At 40.6% G+C, this 9577-nt stretch overlaps 1 pseudogene; it reads left to right on the top strand.

The window, feature by feature from the left end:
* Positions 1 to 2730: 2730 nt before the first annotated feature.
* Positions 2731 to 8328, top strand: LOC139181517 (E3 ubiquitin-protein ligase RNF168 pseudogene; annotated as a pseudogene).
* The last annotated feature ends 1249 nt before the right edge of the window (positions 8329 to 9577 follow it).

Here is a 9577-nt window from a genome sequence, read left to right as displayed (position 1 = left end):
GGTAAAAATACTGGAGTGGGTTGCCATTTCCTCCTCCAGGGGATCTTCCTGACCTAGGGATCAAACCCATGTCTCCTGTGCCTCCTGCATTGCAGTTGAGTTCTTTACCCGCTAAACTTTCAGTCTGCTGACTCTATCCCTATTGTTTTATGTTGTTCTGTCTCCTCCCCCTTTAGACTGGTGATTTAAATTCACAGGCTATATCCAATTCATATTTTTGGCAAGCACACCTCGGATGTGGTGGTGTTTACTCCATAGCCTTCTTCCAGGAGGCTCATTGTGTCTAGTTGTCTCTCCAGTTGTGACACTAAGGTTAATCACTGGTTGCATGTGTTGTCAGCCTGCTACTGCCATTGTAACATTTCCCATGTGTTTTTCACCTGAAGTTTGTGGCCTCCAAATATCATTGCCAAATCTGCATTTCATTTAAGGTTGCAAAATTTTGAATGCATTTGTTAGTTGGAATTCCTTTATAAAAGGAATTTCCTAATCAACTATTAGGTTGCATGGGAGGATAGGATGAATGTTTAATTCTTTTACAATGTTTTCACTCTTCAGAACAGCAGGATGTTTCTTTAGGATCCTCCAAAGGTGAGCAATAAGTTGGTTTCTGTGGACTTTTTTTCCCATTAGAATGGTGTTACGAGCTCTAGATTTTTCTATATCTGATGTGCTTTAAATATATTGTAGTCATTATTTTACTTGACATTCTAATTGTTCTGTCTTTAGCCTGTGTGAGCTCCTTCTGGTTGACTTTTGTGCCTTGATTGTGTTTTCTTGTATGAGAGTTTGGTCCAGATTCATCTGGTACAATCCCTACGCAAAGCTGGAATCAGACATTTTTTCCAAGGAAGCCTGGTTCTTTGTAGGGCTTCCCTTGTGGCTCAGGGGTAAAGAATCCACCTGCCAAGCAGGAGACGCGGGTTTGATCCCTGAGTCAGGAAGATCCCCTGGAGAAGGAAATGACAACCCACTCCAGTATTCTTGCCTGGGAAATCCCATGGACAGAGGAGCCTGGCGGACTATAGCCCATGAGGTTGCAAAGAGTCAGACACGACTAGGCGACTGAGCATGCACTAGTGTTGCTCACTGCTGCTTTAATTAGATTCTGATATGTTGTGTTTTCGTTAACATTATCCTCATCAAATTCTGCCATTTTTAATCTGTATTTCCATCTGGGCTGAAGATTTGTTTACCAGCCTCAAATAGAATAAATTTTCATGAATGTTCCATGTTCACCTAAAAAGTGTGCTGTCTAAGACCCTTCACAGTTCAGTATGTTCATCTGTCAGATCTACTCTTGAGACTGTGTAGTTTAAGTCTTTTCTGCAATGAGTAAATATTTTTCTACTTGACTATTTTGGATTAAGGGAAGTATGTTAGAATCATCTACTATTAGTGCATTTCTTCCTGTGTCCCTTGCATGTACTGTAGTTTTGGCTCTGTGAATAGTTTTGCTGTGTGATTGGGTATATAAGTATTAATATTTCATATCTTCCTTCTGAATTTTAAACCTTTAACAATAACAACTATGCTATTGTCTTTTGCCACTCAACTACCTTACCTAAGATTAATCCCAACTCTTATACATAACAACATATATTTTTTAAAGTTTTGTTTTGATTTGGACCATTTTAAAAGTCTTTATTGAATTTGTTACTATATTGCTTCTGTTTTATGTTTTGGTTTTTTGGCCACAAGGCATGTGGGATCTTAACTCTGCCACCAGGGATCAAACCTATAACCTGTGCATTGGTAGGTGAAGTTTTGACCACTAGACTGTACCCTGGGTTTTTGATTCTTAATACACATCTTTATACTTGTATTACATGCATATATATCCCTATTATGAAATATGCTATTATTTTTATTAATGTTTTATCTATAGTTGCCTGGCTATAATCTCTGTATGGGCTTATGTGCAGGTATAATTTTTTTTTAATTTAAATTTATTTATTTTAATTGGAGGCTAATTACTTTACAATATTTTATTGGTTTTGCCATACATCAACATGAATCTGCCACCGGTGTAAGGTTTAAGTGGGTATAATTTTTGAACATTTCCTCAATTCCTTCTTAAAAGGGATTTCCAAGAGAAAATTTAATGACATATGATTTCATTGTAACCTTGAAATTTAGAAATTTATTCCAATCCCCTTGCACATGAGGCTCCACTTTAGTCATGCTTGTGAAGGGAAGAAGAGGGTATTGATATAAACTGCTCCCTGAGATGCATAGAAAGCCATATCCTCAGAAGATGTTTTGGTGAGTACATAGAACAAGGAGTATTTACCCATTTTGAGAAGATTTTCTCAAAGAAGGTGTCCTGAAACAATTTCTCCTACTACAAGAATAGACTTGCAAGGAAGCCACTTTTCTTGGTTACACATAGGATGCTTTCATTAGAATGCAGAGAGATATGCATTGCAGTCCTAGTCCTTTCTGACTGTCCTGGTACACCAGTGCAGGATGGACAGGTCTGTGCAGTGCTAGGGTTCATGAATAGGAAGCCCACTTGCCTTGTGTGAAATCTAAGGCACATTCTACAATATCACCTTTATAAGGAACAAAGTTGATGTATTATTCTCTTTATTTTTCATATTTCTTAGCTGGTTTAGAGTCAAGATGTGAAGGAGTGTATTTTCAGGGCCTCTTAAAAACACAACCATTTTGGAGCACAACCATTGGAATAGTTTGGAAACCAGTGAGACAGAAAAGAGGAGAAGAGCTATGGATCTGTTTGTAGACCCACTCCTGAGGGCAGAGCAAACGTGCTCCATAAGGGCAGCTTACTTCAAGAACTGGCAAGTGAGAGGCCCTGGGCTAGGCAACCTATTTGTTCATCCAACCTCACTAATCAGGGAAGTGATACTCCAGATAGAGGAGTGAGTGTATAGAGAGGCCACATGGGTTTGGTCATGCCTGTTCCTGCACATGGAAGAAAATATCAGGAATGGAGGTTAAGAATTCCCCAGGAAAAACCAATGTATGGTTCAAATGACTTAGGTTTCTGCCTATTAAATGTTTTAGTTTTCCTTCCCTGAAATCACTCTGAGATTCGTTTACTGACAATTTTCTGTATGTTTCTAGATCATTCAGTCACGTGACCAGAGAGTTTATTTCTTTGCAGATGGCTAACTGCTTAGCTTTTTCTAAAACCAGCTTGAACATCAGGAAGTTCACGGTTCATGTATTGCTGAAGTCTGGCTTGGAGAATTTTGAGCATTACTTTACTAGCATAGGAGATGAGTGCAATTGTGCAGTAGTTAGAGCATTCTTTGGTATTGCCTTTCTTTGGGATTGGAATTAAAACTGACTTTTTCCAGTCCTGTGGCCACTGTTGAGTTTTCCAAATTTGCTGGCATATTGAGTGCAGGACTTTCACAGCATCACCTTTCAGGATTTCAAATAGCTCAACTGGAATTCCATCACCTCCACTAGCTTTGTTCGTAGTGATGCTTTCTAAGGCCCACTTGACTTCATATTCCAGGATGTCTGGCTCTAGGTCAGTGATCACACCATTATGATTATCTGGGTCATGAAGATCTTTTTTGTACAGTTCTTCTGTGTATTCTTGCCACCTCTTCTTAATATCTTCTGCTTCTGTTAGGTCCCTACCATTTCTGTCCTTTATCGAGCCCATCTTTGCATGAAATGTTCCCTTGGTATCTCTGATTTTCTTGAAGAGATCTCTAGATCTCAAGCCTCTTGATGAAAGTGAAAGTGGAGAGTGAAAAAGTTGGCTTAAAGCTCAACATTCTGAAAATGAAGCTCATAGCATCTGGTCCCATCACTTCATGGGAAATAGATGGGGAAACAGTGTCAGACTTTATTTTTTGGGGCTCCAAAATCACTGCAGGTGGTGACTGCAGCCATGAAATTAAAAGATGCTTACTCCTTGGAAGGAAAGTTATGACCAACCTACACAGCATGTTCAAAAGCAGAGGCATTACTTTGCCAACAAAGGTCCGTCTAGTCAAGGCTATGGTTTTTCCTGTGGTCATGTATGGATGTGAGAGTTGGACTGTGAAGAAGGCTGAGCACCAAATAATTGATGCTTTTGAACTGTGGTGTTGGAGAAGACTCTTGAGAGTCCCTGGGACTGCAAGGAGATCCAACCAGTCCTTTCTGAAGGAGATCAGCCCTGGGATTTCTTCGGAAGGAATGATGCTGAAGCTGAAACTCCAGTACTTTGGCCACCTCATGCAAAGAGTTGACTCATTGGAAAAGACTCTGATGCTGGGAGGGATTGGGGGCAGGAGGAGAAGGGGATGACAGAGGATGAGATGGCTGGATGGCATCGCTGACTCGATGTACGTGAGTCTGAGTGAACTCTGGGGGTTGGTGATGGACAGGGAGGCCTGGCGTGCTGTGATTCATGGGGTCACAAAGAGTCAGACACGACTGAGCGACTGAACTGAACTGAACACCTTATAGCATATTAGAAAGGCTGTACTCAGAGATACCATCCCTTCCTTGTTGGAATCCCAGTGCCACATCTGTCTGGAAATCCTCATTGAGCCTGTGACACTGCCTTGCAACCACACGCTCTGTAAAGCGTGCTTCAAATCGACTGTGGAGAAGGCACATTTGTGCTGTCCTTTCTGTCACTGCCGGGTCTCTTCGTGGACTTGGTACCACACCCAAAGAAATTCTCTTGTCAATATGGAACTGTGGGAGATAATTCAAAAACACTATCCAGAGGAATCCCAGCTTAGAGTTTCTGGGCAACAATCAGAGGAAATCATTGATGACTATTTGCCAGTTCATCTATTAAGTCAACCTGGGGAATTAAGAAGAGAATATGAAGAGGAGAGAAGCAAGGAGGAGGCAGAGCGACGAGCCATTCAGGAGGGAGAAAACAAAGCCAGTGAAGAATACATACAGAGATTACTGGCAGAGGAGGAAGAAGAGGAAAAGAGACAGGCAGAAAAAAGGCAGAGAGAGATGGAAGAACAACTGAAAAGTGATGAAGCGCTGGCAAGAAGGCTAAGTCTTAATATTAGCAATGTCTGTGAGGAACGTGTCTCGGCTCTCCTCTCATATTCCAAAATATCTAATCCAGCCAACAACCAAGTCACAAAGGAAAAGGAAGAGCAAACGAAAAAACACTGGCGATATTCAGAAGTATTTGTCACCGAGTTCTCAACTTGAGTCAGCGTCACAGTCTGAAGTTGTAGAAGAAGACAGGAAACCTCCAGGTCCAAGGAAACTGACAGCAGTGATGGGAAGAACCCTACATGGCAAGACACAGAAGTTGAGGAAGATATGCCAGTGCTTTCTCCTCAAATATGCCTTGAAGTTCAAAAGCAAGATGCAGAAGCTTCACTGCAGTCACTGAAGTAGACCTCAGTTATGTGCCAGTGGTGGAGAATGGTAGCTTGAAGGAAAAGTGAAAACAAAACAAATCAGTCATGAAAGAGAGTTACGTGTCATCAGTCATGAAGAGCCTAAAGCTGGAGTTTCCTCTTCTGGAGAAACTGCAGTTAAGCCTTATGGCGAAACGGAGAGTGGATGTACAGTGTCAGATGTGACACAGACACTGAAAAATAACACAGTTGTGACAGAAAATGAGGAGTCTCACCTACTGACCAATAAGGACATCTCCAGAGCAAAAAACCAGGAATCTTTGTCTGAAGCAGTCAGCGATCCATGCTATTCTACAAAAAGAAGGAAAATGTTCCTCAAAGTTTCCTCCGACCAAGAGTAAACAAGTCCACTTCACCCCAAAACTGATAGATTTGGAACGTCTATTTTTTGAGAGACACAAACAAGAAGAACAGGATAGGTTATTAGCATTGCAGCTTCAGAAAGGGGTGAATCAAGAACAAATGAGGCCAACCTGGCTAAAAGGATCCCCAGATGAATGTCAGTTACGAGCTACGTCGTCACCTCCAGGCAAATTACTAAATGGACAGAGGAAGCATCCCAAAAAGAGAAGCTTCCACAGACAAACTGATCTAGAGCATCCAGCACATCACAGAGCCTCAAAAAGTGAACATTGGCAACCTTCTTTTAGGTTCCAGTTGGAACATTGTTCAGTTAATGCAAGAAAGTACCAAGTTCTACTGTAGATACTTGTACATAAAATGACTCATTCCCTACAGCCTGGTAAGTCAAAGAAAAGTATTTTTCAGATGCTTCACAGATATACACAAAGTAATGCTTGGGTAAGAAGACTGTTTACAACCTAGTAAAGCTGGATTGTGAAGCTCTATCATAGATTCCTTATAAATTTTTCATTAGTGCTGCTCTGTGGGCACACTCATTGTCCCTAATTAAAGGCCTGTGTGATCACAGAGGCAGAGTATACAGATGTGTTTCTGCCAAACCCAGTTGTAAGCAAGAATTCCACTCCTTTCCTTTTTTTTTAATAACTGTGACAGACTAAGTTTAAGTTGACAGTCCTTATGGATGTAAAAATGCCTTGGCCAACTCCCAGGAAATCTTAATATCTATGCATTTCCCCCCAAGATGCATATTTTAGTGCCTTTGAGCACTTTTTTGTCCTGACTAGTAATCAGAGCAACATTATTGTATACCGAGTAACTAAGGAAGCCAGGCAGAGTTTAAAATCTGTTTTCTTGCAAGTTTCTCATTACCTTTGCAGAGCACTTGACATGTATCTTCCACAACACTAATTTCCATCTCTAGTTTGATTGTTTTCAGTATTACAGCATTTTCTTTGACTTCAAATGGGTTAAATCGTGGAGTCAGAAAAATCAGACTTTTCTGGAAAATGATGACTTAGCTGAGAGAAAGGAGAGCTGGTGCAAAAGGAGTTAATCTTGGCTTGAGACTGAGTGGGATAGATTGAGAATTTGGAAGTACTGGAACTGAGTGGATAATAGACAACTGGGTCTAGGATGGAGTAGCAGGTGGAGTTTGGCAATATATTCTTTCTTGTCTTTCTTTGCTAAATGACACAAAAAGCATGTGCGTTTTACTGATTTTCACACCATACTATGTAAGCTGCTCTTCCAAAACACAAAACGGGAATTTACTGTAGCAGAGTTATGTCCTAGTATCCTGTGTTATAGAACCTGACTAAACATGTTGTCTCCTTATGTTGTCATTTGTATTGATACTGACTCTTATTTGTGTTTATGCACAAAAATGGCAAGGATGATACTTGGATTTTGCCCTGTCTTACCCCAAAAGTTAAATCAGAGAGCAGCAATTTCACCTGTGAAATTTATCTTAGAGACTGTTAAACTTTTATTTCATTCATATGAAAAACTTGGAGCAAAAAAACCCCAACAGCTTTAACAGCATTTCTGTTGATGTCTAGTTTGCCATCCTTTTAAGGTAATAATACAATACAATGTCCTAGAGCTAATAATACTAGCTTAAATTTGTCAGTGATTTTATACATAATTATGCTTTTTGCCTCCAAATTTCATAACTGACATTCTGTAATTTTGTATACTTGATGACATATATTTCAGTATTGATTGGGTGATAATGGGTAGAATTCTGAAGGTAATGTAAACTTTAATTTCCCCTTTCTCATAAATGATTGTCCCCTGAGTTATGATTGTGCTGAAGTGTAGTTAGAAACTAACCAGATTTGTCTAAAATAGACTAAAAACTCTCTTTTCATCAAACCAATATTTTTTAAGACCTGTTTTGCTTTACATTTTAAGGACTCTTTGAATTAAAGTTTTGTAATTACATCTTCCTGGAGTAGTCCATTACCAAAATGGATATAAAATAGTGTAATGTATTTAGGATTTACATATATAGCCACTTATTTGTCAAGCCACTTATTTGTAAAGTTTCCTAACTAACATCTTTTTTAAGGTAAATTTTAATTTTTCAGTTACTCTTTCTGATGCTCCTTCCATAAATGCATTTTTGTGATAAACTAGTAAATGTTTTGTGTCAGTCATTAGTATATACTGATGCATTTCCTCCCGTTTTTATGGAAGGGATACGACAGTGTTTAATTTCTCAGGGAGAACTAAAACTGTGCAGAGCTCAAGAATCTGGAAATGAAAATATTTGTTAAAAAGAGAGAGAAGGAGAGAGAGATGTCACACAGGCAAGAAGGCCATGTGAAGATGGAGGAGGAGATTGGGGCCCTGCTGCCACAAACCAAGGAGCTCCAGAAGCATTCAGACCCGAGAAGAGGCAAGAATGGATACTACCCCAGAGCATTTGGAAGAAGCACGGTCATGCCCCACACGTTGATTTTGGGCTTTATGTCTTCAGAATTATGAGAGAATACATTTTTTACGTTTCAGACAACATAGTTTGTGAAGTTTTGTTACACAGTCTTCAGGAGCTAATATGCTCACTAAATGCATCCCCAAATGTTCTTGTAAATAATCAACACATTGCATTCTATATTTTTCATGCCTACTGTGAGAGAAATTGCAATAAAGATTTATAAGTAGAAATAAATATAGATAACGTTTCTCATTACCAGGGTTTATAAAATGTATTGTCACTTTCAGAGCTCACAGCATCCCTGTGAGGTAGTCATTGTTACTACTTCCCATTTTGTAATAGGAAAATAAAAAAGGATAACTGAGGGACAGGGAGAAGAAGAACTTGGGGGAGAGGGAAGAGGTTACCCAAGAAAAACATAAAAAGTACAAAAGAGGCGGAAGTGTGTGTTGTTGTTTAGTTGCTCAGTCGTGTCCGACTCTTTCGTGATCTTGTGGAATGTAGCCCGTCAGGCTCCTCTTTCCATGGGATTTCCCAGCCAAGAATGCTGGAGTGCCGTTTTCTTCTCCAGTGTTACCTCTATAGAACCCCCTTAATTTAAAAAGAGGAGGAAGGGCTCACTGGAGTCATCAGAAATTCCTGAGAGGAGCTGGGCCTGGGATAGTGGGCAGGACCTAAGGGGGCTAGATGGAAAGGAGGGGATGGGGAGTCCATCCTGACTGGAGTGAAGAGTGGGGGTGCCAGGTGAGCAGACAGGGCTCAGAGGCAACTGATGGGACACTCCAGGGATCTGAGGCCATCCAGGTGTAGGACTGATTGGGGAAGGACCATAGTTGCTTCCATGGGACACTACACAGCTCCTTTATACGCTGATATGGTGTACAAAGTGGGTAAGGAGTAAAGTGCCCCATGTCTGTCACTGGTCTACAGGGCAGAGAAGGACCAGGTCCACTGACAGTAGGGAAGCTGAGCTGATGCTAAGTTCCCAGAGCCTCCTTTAAAGTAGGAAGCAGGCATGAAGCAGAAGGATTCATGACTAAGGGGTCCCCCACACCTCCTGGAGACCATAACACTCTCTTTAGTTTCTCTCTGACCCCAGGTCCTATGGACTCCATCTGCCAGTGAGGTCCTGTCTGCCTCCTGGGGTCACATTCCTAACCAGAACACTCTGTCCACTCGTTAGCTCCTCCCACGTTCTGGTCTGTTCCATGTCTGCATCGTCCCTGAGATCACTCAGGCTTTTCTCCTCCTTCGTTGCCTTAACCCCTTTCATCAGATCGGTGAGGTGTATCCCAACACTGTGCTTTCCTTCACACCTACTATGATTTATTCCTTATAATGTTTCTTTGAAGAGTTCAATGATTTATACTCAGAAGTTATATAGCTAAGATATAACCAAGTATAA

Source organism: Bos indicus, chromosome X (assembly GCF_029378745.1).
Source record: "Bos indicus isolate NIAB-ARS_2022 breed Sahiwal x Tharparkar chromosome X, NIAB-ARS_B.indTharparkar_mat_pri_1.0, whole genome shotgun sequence".
NCBI classification, from domain to species: Eukaryota; Metazoa; Chordata; class Mammalia; order Artiodactyla; family Bovidae; genus Bos; species Bos indicus.
The sequence above is the reverse complement of the archived record's forward strand: the minus strand, read 5'-3'. Positions and strand labels throughout refer to the sequence as shown.